This window comes from Octodon degus, unplaced genomic scaffold, assembly GCF_000260255.1.
Source record: "Octodon degus isolate 3935 unplaced genomic scaffold, OctDeg1.0 scaffold00034, whole genome shotgun sequence".
Lineage (NCBI taxonomy): Eukaryota > Metazoa > Chordata > Mammalia > Rodentia > Octodontidae > Octodon > Octodon degus.
In genome coordinates, this window is record NW_004524610.1 from 9,709,287 (window position 1) to 9,722,702 (window position 13,416).

At 44.9% G+C, this 13,416-nt stretch overlaps 1 pseudogene; it reads left to right on the forward strand.

The window, feature by feature from the left end:
* LOC105742061 overlaps window positions 1–13,416 on the forward strand; it is a 146,542-nt pseudogene that overhangs the window by 132,302 nt on the left and 824 nt on the right.

The following is a 13,416-nucleotide window of genomic DNA, read 5'->3' on the forward strand; positions in this document are numbered from 1 at the left end:
TTTTTTTTGCAGAACCAGGGATTGAACTCAGACCCTTGCACTTGCCAGAGAAGTGCTTATTCCACTGAGCCATCTTCCTGGCCCCTTGAGGTTTGTATTTTCTAATATTTTTATCTCTATCACCTGCTAGAATGCTTCGTATGTGTTTACTGTACATGATATTTCTCCTACTAAAAAATATAAGTCAAATTAGCAATAGTTCTATAAATCAATGTAGTCTTAAGCACCTTCTTGAATGCCAACTACCATATTTTTTTTTTAATGCATTTAGTACAGTGCCTACAGGATCTCCCTACACAGATTGGACTCATAGTGATCCTCCTATTTTTCAGCCTCCCAAACGCTGGGATTACAGATGCACACCACTATGCCTAGTCTCATTTGCCTTCTCAGAGCCCCAGGGCCGGGCCTGGAGGGGTCTGGGGGTGGGGCCAGGACCGCAGGCTGGGGATCAAACCCTGGTTCCTGCACCTGCCTAAGCAAGCGCTTTAGTCCACTGAACTATCTGGCCGGCCCTTTAACGGCCATATTCTTTTGAAGCCTTAATCTTCCAAAGGAGCAGTCTATTTCAAGACAGCAAATACAGTGAACAGATGCAATAAACATAATCCCTATCGGTCTCAAATGGGTTGTCTTTTGTGTTGAATTTACCATTAAAGAAACTATAAGTTTTGAAATCAGTATTTCTCCATCTAAGAATCACATAACTCAGAGGACTAAAGCGCCTGTTTAGGGAAAGCGCAGAGGCCAGGGTTCGACACCCGCCCCCCGTGAGTGTGCCTTACCAGCCCCGCTCCTGGGGCGCGCTGAGATGGCGATTGAGACGGCATGGTGGTGCGCTGCGCACCTGTAATCCCAGCACTTGGAAGGCTGAAAACAGGAGAATCACTACGGGTCCAATCTACGTAGTGAGACCCTGTAGACCCTGTCCTAAATACAGAAAGAAAAAAAAAAAAAGAATCACATTAAAGGCGTCCAAAGATAGCTTGCCATGGCGTGAGGAGCGTTCACTCCGTCCCTTTGTGTTGAATCCTAAGACACGCGGCTAAGCACTATGATTAACTTCTGCTCTTTCCCCAGCCCTGTTTATCTTCTCTGAAAGGAACCTTTCAGCACCAGCCAGGTCCTCTGTAAATAAAGAGATTTAGAGTGGAGAATCGCTCCCGCATCCAGGCGTAGCCAGGGCTCCTGATGATAACGAAGTGACGCGGGCCGCGTCTGGAGACCTGCCTGCACCCGTGACCACAGCCAGTAGGGTATTTTGGAGCGCAGTCGCATTGCAGTTTCTCCCTGCAGCGTTGGTCTTCCTGCGTTGTGAGTCTCAGCACTCTTGTCCCCTGAGGAAGAATGGGAGAACACAAGGGGATACAGCGGGCTCCCCCCAGGTCACCAGACAGAAAGAATCTCCATTGATGGTTAAATACACAGATGAATAGCCTTCTTTGGAAATTCAGATTTCTGATCTAGCAGGTTGCACACCTTGACTCTGGATTTTTGGTGTTTCAAAGACCTTCAGTGATTCTTATCTCTAGGTCCATGCGGGAGAATAAAACGAAGTTTCTCTCCCCTGGTGGCACACAGAACTCCCAGGGGAGGGTTGCAATCCTGCTGATACCCCACCTTATGCTTCTTGCGTGGAGTGCACTTGAAAACTCTTAGCCGCTCATTACCAGGAAGCAGCTGCCCAACTGTGAGGTGCATGTGAATAGCCTGGGAAAAGGGTTCAAACCATTAAGTGTACCGTGACTCAGCAGCTCTGGGGCACGGCCTGAAAGTCAGCATTTCTAACAAATTGCACTTGTAAGTGGCCAAGAACTCTTACAACAGGCATTGGGAATGGAGCCAAGATATGGCATGCACACTCACACACACACACGCTGTCACACACACACACACATGCTCACATGCACATGACTTGTATGCATTTTGGTTCCAGCGATACATAAGATGGCAGCGTGGAAGAGAAGTTTAGGAGCAGATTTGCCAAGCACCAGAGATGGGAAATCTATTCAGTAATAAACGCAGTGTGCGGTAGCGCCTGGCCCAAGGCCCAGAACCCAGGCTATCAGGAATTGCTACTGCAGATGAAGGGCAAGCGGAGAGAGTGGTCATCCCGTTGGTCTACAAGAAGTTTTGCTCAAGCCTTCTCTTGAACAGCCACATCCAATCCCTGCCCCACCCCCTTCCACGTCATCATAGATTCGGACTTCACTGCTTTGCTCCACTCTGCAGTCTGCAAGGACCGGGCGGGCCTTTAGCTGGCTGAACTCATTCCATTCATTCCTCCAGAACCCAAGAGGGACTTTTTTTTTTCCCAGTGATCACAGAAGTACACACAGAATAATATTTGTGTGATTGACACATTCCTTTAGGTCTTGGTCACAAATTATGGGCTCCCGAGGACCTGTGTCCCTCATTTCAGGAGTGGCATTCTCGCCGCACTTAACGCACTTACACGTTTATCCACGTAGGTGGAACTCAGCAAGCTGATCAGCAGCATGGAAGTTGAATGCAAGTAATTTGAAAATAATAAATGAATAAATTTCACCTGCACAAAAATGGAATGATACAGAAGCACACTGCCTTATTTATTTCAACAGGCTTACTTTGCTCTGAAATATGATTGAGAAATAGAAGTCAAGATCAGTTTGTACAGAAAATTCATATAGAGCCCTGTACTTCTAAGAACAAATATGAGTTTCCATTACTGAAGTAAATGTAGAAAGATTTTGGCTAGGGATATAGTTCCGTGGCTTAAGTACCTGCCTCATAAGTGCAAGGTCCCAATTTCGATCCCCAGTACTTAAAAAAAAAAAAAAAAAGACCCCAGTTCTACGGAAAACAGGAAAGGAAAGAAAGATAGATTAGATCAGGGACAGTGAGATAGCTTAGTGGACTAATCACCTGCTTTGGCAAGTGCAGGGACAGGAGTTCGATCCCCCATCCCACATGCCATGCCAGCCCCACCCCCAGGGCATGATGAGCCAGTGACCAAGTCTGGGCATGGTGGTGCACACCTATAATCCCAGCACTGGGGAGGCTGAAAACAGGAGGATCATTATAAGTCCGAGCTTTGTAATGAGATCCTGTATGTACCAAATACATAAAAGTAAATAAACAAATAAATAAATAAATAAATAAATAAATGAACAATTAGGTCTTCTTCCTAGTGTATTCAAAACTCATCAGACTCTAGAAAATAAGAAATAAATAAGAATTATATTAAAATCAGTTAAGAAATTATTTAAAATAAGAATTACAAGATTTAATTCAAGCAAATAGATAAACCCATCATTCCTTTAAACTTCAGGAAGCATTCATAGCTTGAATGTAAAGAGGATTGGAAAGCAGGGTCGGATGCAGGTACTTACTGGAAGAATGTTGAATAAAATGAATGGGTGAGTAGACAGCTTTCTCCCAACAGGATATGGAATAAGAACATGGATTTCTAAAATAGAATGCATGCTAACGTGCTGAATACTGCATGGGATGGTTCTCATATCCTGGTGCAATAAAAAGTATCCTCACCATGAGGAGGGATGGCTCAGTCCAGGCCTGGCCCAGCAGGCCTCAGGAAAATCATTTAATCTTCCTGGTCTCAGTTTCCTCCTTTACCAAATAAGATCATAAACACTGGATGACAGCTGCAAGCTCTTCCAGTTCTAAAATCCTAGGAACTTTGCAAGTCAAAGTAAACTAGAACATGGCTAAAGAACCAAAGGTTTGTTCATTTCCAGGCAATGGACTCAGTTCAGCTTTGAAATTTCAGTTCAGTACAACAATGTTGACATTAGAAGGAAATGAAATTGGTTTTGTATTTGTATTTTCTAAATTTGTTAATTTAGAAGTGTTTAATTCTTTATCGTGTGCTGGCGATCACACCGACAGCCTTGTGGGGCAAATCTTCCACCACTGAGCTACATGCCGAGTCTTCTTGTATTGTTGGAGATTTCCAAAGATGATTTGAAGTTCTCTCCCCAAGAACTCTTCTCAGGAGGCATTGACACAGGTCTCTGAAGGATGCTTTTGATGTTTGCCTGCCTTGGCTTCAGGTGGCAAGCAGGTCTCCTCGGGTGGTCTGGCTCGAGCCCATTGGCAAGGACTTTACAAAGCTTTAGTAAAGGCTTCAGAAACGCTTTAAGCCACTGAGTGCCCTGAGATTGGTGAGGTAGGCACTGAGACCACCATCAATGTTTGCCAAGTGTGTAAAATTCACTTAAGTAATATCCATAGAGCTGTAAATGATTTCTACAATGAAGATAAAGGAAAACTATAATTACACACACACTCAAAGACAGAGAGATAAGGAAAAGGAGGCAGATATTAAAATAATTCTTTGGAAAACTAATAATCCTTAAGGAAATTTTTATTAAAACTAGACCAGACTTGAATTTCTAAATGTCATCCTATGTCTCTCAGCCTAAGTCTGCTGTTATATCAAAATTTTTTCAACTGAGTAACTTATCAACAATAGAAGTTTCTTATATACACGGATCTGCAGGCTAAGAAGTCCATAGCCGACGTGCTAGCCGAGTCAGTATGTGGTACAAGTTTGTTCTTCACTTCAGAGATGGCACCTTCTTTCTCTTTATTGTTTTGTTTTGCCTACTTTTGTTTTGTGACAGGCTTTCACTCAGAGACAGAGAGATAAGGAAAAGGAGGCAGATACTAAAATAATTCTTTGGAAAACTAATAATCCTTAAGAAAATTTTTATTAAAACTAGACCAGACTTGAATTTCTAAATGTCAAAAATTTTTTCAACTGAGTAACTTATCAACAATAGAAGTTTCTTATATACACAGATCTGCAGGCTAGGAAGTGCTAGCAGCGTCAGTATCTGGTACAAGTTTGTTCTTCACTTCAGAGATGGCACCTTCTTTCTCTTTATTGTTTTGTTTTGTGACAGGCTTTCACTATGTAGTTCCAACTCATTGTGTAGCCCAGGCTGGCTTTGAACCCCCTAGCAATCCTCCTGCCTGCTGAAATTGCAGGCGTGCACCACCACACCTGGCTCAAAACTAGCATCTTCTTACACACCCTCACATAGTGGAAAACGGAAAGAAGCTCCAGAAGCCCCTTCTATCAGGTTTTAATCCAATTTATGGGGACAGAATCCTCATTAACCAGTTTCCAAAGGGCTCCCACTTAACACTGTTACCTTGGGGATTAAGTTTCAGCATACGAATTTTGGAGACACGCTCGGGCCATAGCACTTTGAGCTTTGTCCATTTTCTGTTACTCTTACAGAATACATGAGACCAGGGAATTCACCTGTGAACAAGGTTTGTCTAAGCCCAGGATTCTGGGGGTAGAAAAGCAGTCTTCACATCTTTTGTCTTCTCCAGAGGGCTTATTCTACATTACTCTGTCAGAGAGGCAGGAGGAGGAAGCACCATGGAAGAAAGAACAGAGAGAGAGAGAGAGAGAGAGAGAGAGAGAGAGAGAGAGAGAGAGAGAGACAGAGAGAGAGAGAGAGAGAGAGAGAGAGGAGGCGAGGAGCCAGGCTTGTGTTACAGCCACCAGCTCTCAAAATAAGGAGCTCACTGTTGTAGGGTGTGCATCAGGAGTTGGGGTCCCCTAATTCCCTCCTAAAGGGCCTCCATCCCACCACATCGCTTCACCAAGTACCAGTTTCCTCACAGAGGATTTGGGGATACAAACCGGATTCAACCACAGAACCATGTGGTTCTTCTTAAAAATGAAAGAGTCCACGTTACACAGGATTTACAATGTTGGTTTCTTAGTTAAATATTGATTCTTAAAAATACAATAGGTTTTTAAAAGTACAACAGTCAGATTTTACAGGAAAGGCATGCAAAAGCAGCACGCCACTCTTCAGTAAGCTGGATAAAGAAGCAGCACCAAGAAGGTAAACTCCTTGGTTGACCTGCCTCTTCTCCTAAACCCTTACATTTATTTTACAGGGCAATTCCACTGAATGCTAGGCTCATGGCATTTGCACGTTGCTGCACGCTGAAACAATAGGCCCTGCTTGCGTCCTCTGCGAGAGGCATTCCCACGTAGGGCCCTTCCCGTGAGCAGCCTCCCATGTTGTGTTCACAAACATCACAGGCTAGATGCTACACAGCTCCTGAGATTAGAAGAAAAGGAAATAAGCAACAGGGTGAAGTTAGATGAATCTCTGTAGGGAAAGTCTATGGGATTCCCCCCAAGATGAGGCTGTCCCAAAGGTCTTCTTTTCCATGAGCTCCAAACTATAAAAGCTATTTATGAATCAAAAGTGAAAAATTTGTCCCAGATGTGTCCTGAAACTTCATACTTTGATATTTGGAGGCCTCAAGTCTAGGATGGAAACTCAATCCACAAGAGCTAATCTAGACCTAGAATATTCTCTGATGGTGGTCAGATATAGTATATAGTAAATCTCTTTTACTTTTTTGTTTCAAATCAGTGTCAATTTTCAGATAGAAAAGGCTTAGTAACGTTTACATTTTTGTTTGCTTCTTTTTTGAGACATGGTCTACTTTCCTACTTCGGTCTGGTCTTAAACTCACTGTGCAGCCCCAGGCTGGCCTTGAACTCACAGCAACCCTCCTGCCTCAGCCTCCTGAATGCTAGGATTACAGGCATGTGCCACCAAGCCAGGCCTTAAATTTTGACTTCACACTGAGGTCTCTGATTTGCACAACAGCTCTGCTGTGGATCAGAGATAACCCACAATTCTTTGCAGCACTTCCTATCAAGAGATGGATTCTGCCAACCTGGAATCAAGACTGCCTGATAAAATGCAGTAGACATGACACTGATGGACTGCCCCAGTGGTCCATCGTTCAGGCTTCTAGAACCCAGAGCACCCACCCTTTGAAGACAAAAAAACCTCCTGAGAGGAAGCTGCCATCTGTTCCTTCTCAGCTGGCCTGGCTGAACGTAGCTATGAAGGGGTCTGGGAGCATCCAGGACGACAGCTACTTCATCCCTGACGTTATGCGAGTGTACAGTTGAGACTTTAGTCACAAAGTTTAGGGGCATTTGCTGCATAGCTGCACATAACTGACGTAAACTGTGTGGAAGGAAGTGCCTCATTTCCTCTCAAATACTTCTATTTTCTTTAGGTGCTGGGAATCGAACCTGGGACCTTGTGCTTGCTACCGAGCTATATCCCTGGCTTCCTTCCAAATACTTTTCACTGAGACCATTTTATCTAGAAATGTAATGCAAAGTTGAACAAAGTGACATTGATTAGCATCCAAATACTGGGACCATCAGCCACCAGAACTATTCTTCTTTTTTCCTCCTCTTAATGGTTTGAGACTTCCCACATCCAGTATGCACCCTAACAGGCCCACATGAAATCAAAATATGTTTCCAGAAAGAAAAGGTTATGGAGGGAGACAAGTGAACTGCATTATTTGTGAGCAGGGTTAGGTTTCAGAGTAGAGGACTTCTGGGCTGGGTGTGGAGCTCAGTAGCACAGTTTGATTTCTAATAAAAAATAAAAAAATAAAAAGTCCACACAGTAACAGTGGGGAACTTCTAGCATAGGTAAGGCTGGAAAGGCACCCAAGAGGCTTGGCAGGGAACTTCTGAGAAGGCAGAGCAGCACCATGCTGTCTGGGAGAACTTGTCCCAAAGGAAGGGACCAGAGAACTGGGGAACAGGAGCAAATGGACACCCAGGAAGGCCAACTCTCATTTCTTTGCTGGCTATGCTACATGGACTGCTAGGGAACAAGAGAAATGACATGTCATTTTTCTCCCAGAAGAGGAATCTACCCGGAGGGAAGTGACAGTAAACTGGTTAAATCATTAACCTACACAGACCCCCACATCCATATCAGCCATTAACAACACTCCCGCCCAGCCAACGAAGTGGACACAGACACCGGGGTGAGTTGCAGGAGGAGGAGGATGCCTGATAGCCCTTACACACTGCTGCCTTCCAAGCCAGCAGGCAGCCAACTGCAACCACTGACCTCCACCAGACAGAACAACGTAGCTTAGCCTCTACCTCACAGGGCCAACTGAAGCCAAGGAAGCCCTCCTTAGTCACACTGAGGTGCACCAGGAGTGCTTGCATGCTGTGCATCCAGACACAGCCTAGCTCCTGCCACCCCCACACCCCACTGTTCTCTCTCCCCTTCCTCCAATGCACTATACACTCCTTACCCCAAAGCACTTGCTGCATGGAAGCTTGCATGGTTGATGGGTCCACCTAGCTTGAGAAAGTCATTCTCCTGAGGACACAGTTCTAGTCTCTAGAGTCTTGTGTTCCCGGGGTCTAGCACAGAGCTTGCCAGCGTTGCTGGCGAACGTTGAAATATAAGCAGTTGCTTGGCCGAAATGCATCAGGAATAACAAAGGTGAGCCAAGAGAGGTAAGTGTAGAGTGGAAACGAGATTTGTTTTTAAATATAATTACTTGGACGAGGTGTCCCCTAAAGCTTCTGTTGAGTGTGCCCTGGTGTGCTACTTTATTTCTATCATTTACTGTGATACTGCTTTTCATCATTTACTGTGATACTGCTTTTCATCAGTATAACCCATAAAGTCACACTTCCAACATTCTTGCCTTAAAAGCTGTGCATAAGACTGCCTCAATGTCTAGCCTGGAGTTCTGCATAAAAGACACCATCAGCAAATATTTGTAGGGTGAGTACACAGATAACTGCTCTTAGCAGCCACCCCTTAGTCCTTTCTAGTAAGGTACCTACAGATTTCCCGGGGGAAAAAAGAGAGCCATCAAGACATCCCACAAATTACTCCATGCTTTCATTTCCTTCCGCTGCTCTTTCCTGACTGCATTTGCTCATTGCCTGTGTTTCTCCTGGTTTCCAATTGCCTGGTGAGATGCTGAACGTGAATGGTGCTTTGCTATTTACCTTCTGATTCCACTTGTTCACTCTGGCTTAGCTAGTCTCCCAGCTCTGAGGCTTGTCCTGTGCCTGCTTCCCAACTTCCCCATGCCCGAGTCCTCCTCTTCACCCAACAAGGCAGGAGCGCATGATGAGGAGATGCTGATAATAGGTTCCAGCCCAAGTGCAAACTGCCAAACTATCACGACCCTGATTCAACATGGTGGAATCCCCAAAACAACAGCTAATCTTCCCAATGACCACTTGCTTCTCCTTCATCACTGAGCCTGCCCCTCACACTCCACCTCCAGCAAAAGTCCATAGTCTCAGCCCTACCTATCTCCCTGCCCCTTGGCCCTCTCCATGTTTTCAGAGTTAATAAAGCCCAACCCCCCACCCCGTTTATTTCTGCTTCTCTGCTGCTGCCGCTGCCGCCACCAATAAAACCTAATAACTAGCTTGAAGTCAAGACCCAGCTCTGACACTTCTGTAGTACTTATGAACTCACAAGAACTCTTGAAACATGTGTTTATGGAATGACTGTTTTAAACACTGGGGACAGGGAAGAAGAAAGCAACAGACAACGCTGAGGCATAGAGAAGGTGGAGCAGGATGCCGTTTCTACTGCCGGGCCCAAAAACAAGGGGCATGAATGATGGCTTTGCAAATAGCTTGAGAGCTAGAGCCACGAAAAATCACTGCTTGGCAGACCTGTGTTAGCCCAAAGACGCAGCCACTTCCAGAATGATGGGAAGCAGAGAGGGGTAGCGTTCCTCTTTCCCCCACTCTGAGTGTCTGCAGGAACCCCCTCTGGAAGCCAGAGGAAGGGCACTCAGGTGACTGAGTCTTTGAAGTCACCATCCTGACGGACAAGAGAGGCAGAGAGAATGTATCTTGGGTGTTAGTCAAATATCCATAATCCATTCTGCATGAGTCTGAGTGACCTTTCCTTTCTAACGTCTGTTTTCTCATCTAGAAACAATGTGTTTAGAGACAACACATACAAACTCGAACACAAAAGCTGTTCATTAATATTATCTCCATCTAACACTGTACTGTAGCACTTTGACATCTTTGAGAGGAATTCCTCCACCAAAAGCTGGGACCACAGCCACCCCAGCCTCCCTGTTGGCCTGCTGAAGAGCTTTCCGGGACAAAAGAGATATGGACATAAATCCTTATTTTTAAAAAGACATGACAAGAAAAAATGAAAAGTGAGTTTCTGATTTTGTATTCTAAAAAGTAAGGAGTAACACGAGCAGAATGAAAATCCTTTACTTAAGAAAGCCTCATTCCTCCCTCGTCTATGATTCTTAACAACAAACCAGAGGAGAAGCATTTACAGGAGATACAGGAGCCCTTTCCCCCACTTTCTCAAGCCATCTGTCCAGAATCCAGGCCCTAAAATTGCTTCCTCCTTGGTAGCCCGAAGTCTACAGATAGAGAGAGATTAAACTACTCCTGGATTTGTCTTCTTGGGACAGAGTCATCTAGGATTCTTGTAATGGGATTAGGCATTTCCAGAAAATCAACACATTTATAAGCAGATTTCTAAATCGGGGCCTGTCCAATTAAACACAACTCTGTAAGTGAAAGCTGCGATGCCACAACTAGAAATAGCACTGACATTTGCAATTGCAAGTCTGTCTTTCTTTCTGGGAGCTATTGTCAGTATTTCTGGAGCTAACCCAGACTTTGGAAATTTGACTTAGTTGAATTTTTTCATTCTTCAGATGGAGAAACCTGAGAACCAATAAGAATGCAGAAAAGGGGGTTCCTTGTGGTCCCCAGGCCCCTCCTCTAGTTCCTTTATACTGCAAAACACAGCCCCTTTGCATTAAAGCTCTGGAATCAAGCACAACTCTGAGGAATTAAATTCTTTATAGTGAATATTATTGAATATTCACTTCTTAACTGAGGCCAGCAATCAACTGATCTGTGAAATATTTTAAAACATCGGCATACCAGAGAGTCCACTGTTTTATAAATGTCCCAGAACTTCATCTGGGAGAAAGAACATTCTTTCTTGTTGACAGAAAGTACTCCATCATGGGCCTTAATTTCCTTAATGCTGTGTAACCATTTAATCACTTTTTAAATTGCTACAATCATTCCACATCCTTCTGTTCTCTTGAAACAGTCCTTGTCCTTCAGCTGTTCATTTCAGTGGCTTTTCACATCTGTCTGCTCTGTGTGTTGGAGATGACTCTAGCTGCATCAGTCACACAGACCGGGCCAGCGGCACCTTGTCTGACTTCCTCCCTCAGATGCTTCCAGACCCCAGCTACCGGCGAGCTGAGCGTTTTCAGAATCTGCATATTAGCTCGGTGCTATAATGACTGATGTCAGCCCTGGCTTTGCCAAACTTCTCTCATCACCACTAGTCGAGCCCATTCGGGGTGGGGCTCACACTGTGGGGCTCACGCTGCTGCGCAGGAGCACAGTCCTACCCCCCCATTAGCTGTACAGATGCAACCACGCCACAGTCGTTCTCCTTCCTTAAAGGACTCTGGCTGCAGTGGGCAAGAACTTGTGACTGTTGTCACTGCCTGTCCGGGGAGATGGTAGGAAAAGAAGAGATAGTGCAGTAACCAGAGTGGATAAAATGCTCTCCTTTCCCAAACAACTCTCCTGAGTCTGTCAAACTCTTGCTTGCTTATCCCAATTCCCTGAGACATTTTTTAGGAAAGCGAGAAGAAACTGTCCACCTCTACTCTGAGCCCAAGGCTTTAACTTGCTTACATTTGAGCCCTAAAGCACACTGCCAGCTGCAGGCTTCTGTGAGCATTGTTTTCTTTATTGGTGTGTGAGGGGGAGGTCCTATGTTGCACAAAATAGGCCATAAGAGGACTTCTGCATGTTTCTAGGGCAGTCGAGGGAACGTGAGACTCAGCCAGACGAATAAACACACATTTAATAGTACAGGAACATGGGTCAGAAAAAAATGATTCTAAAGCAGTGTGGAGAAAGAAAGAATCTTCTCCTCATTGGCTTAATGCATCCCGTATGTTTCCTCTGAACACCGCCTATTCCTTGACAAGCTTTCCCTCCCCACTATGTAGCACTTCTTTGCTAGCGTGGCTCAAGAACTGAAGCCTCTCACGGGGTGTGTTTATTTATTTACACTGTCATTCCTATTCTCTTCCAAAGTAACATATGTCTGCAGAGCACACGTAAGAAGTGTCTCTTTTCATGTTTATTTCCCCAAAGCTGTTCACCAAATTGCTTTTTTACGTCCCTTTTGCAGTTTCACCCCATTCAGCTCAAGTAAACCAGATTAAAAAGTCTCTGGAGTCATTGTCAAAGGAAGCCTCCCAGAGCCCTTAAATCTCCCGCATTTTATGGTGCGGAGATTCAGGACCTGAGATACCAAGCAAGAAGGAAAGCCAAGCTGATGAAGACAGGCACAAAAACACAGAGCATTTTCTTCTTGAGATAATCGTGATTGGAATTGTCCAGTTATCTGTGACTTTCCTGGATCAAAGTGATAAACTCAAGTTACTTGCAGCTAGACATTGTGCAACAACAGATGTGGGCACTGTGTGTGCGCGCGCGTGCGCGCGTGCATTTGCTTGTGCACAGTGGGGTGTTTAGGAGACAGTGCTCCCACAGAAAGAAGCAGGGTACAAATGGGAATTCTTACAAGTAAGCCAAAACATCCGAGGCAAAAGGAATAGACAACCTTTGCTTCTCTTCTAATTGATAGGCTTTCTGCCTTTCTTGTGCTATCAGGGATAAAGAAAATTCTGCCTCCTTTAAAAATTCCAACACAATTATGGAAAATAATAAATGATGTTTAACTGGAGAATCAGCCTCGAAAGTCCAGCCTCTCAGACTCCAATTTTTAGCACCTTGCAAAGAATGCACAGTTCGAATTCCCCTTTTTTCACATGCAGGCCGTCTCATTCCTCAATCCTGCTTGCGGGTGTACACCATGGAAGGACTCCAGGGACACCAAAGGATCACGAAGGGCAGTATAAGGTGATACCCTGTGCTTCTTGTCTAACTTACTGTCATAAATGAAGACCATCCTGCAAATCTTAGTTGTTTTCTACAAGGTTTGAACAATCTCTACCCCTTAAATTAGCTGAGCATGAAAATTAGCAAGGTGTCTGCCAGAGTCAGGAACCTTTTCAAAGTGGCCTCCCACAAATTCAGTGCTGTTAACCTGCAGGGAGGCAAAGTGTACTCTACCCCTTCAAATAGTCTGTTGAACACAAACTCCTACAGCAGGTTTATATTTCAAACACTTTGGGAGCTTGTGACCTTCAACTACACACTCCTGCAGAACTACTGAGGGCTCATCAGCTACGACTACCGGAGAAGGAAATTCACCCTGTCTAACTCTAGCCGGTTGTGCACCGCCAACCAGCGGGGGAGGGGGTGGCGGTCCTTGGTGCTGCGACCCCAGTGAGGGCCCGGGACCCTTGCCCTCCGCCACCGTGGGCCCCACTTGTGCTAGGGATGAGAGTCTTGGAACTTCTCCCTCAAGACAGAGGGAAGGTTTGCACACATGAGAACCTAGAATGCACAACAGATTGTCCAAGGAATTTTGGGGGACAGAAGGAACCAGAAAAACTCCAGTTGTCTACCGACGAGCTGGC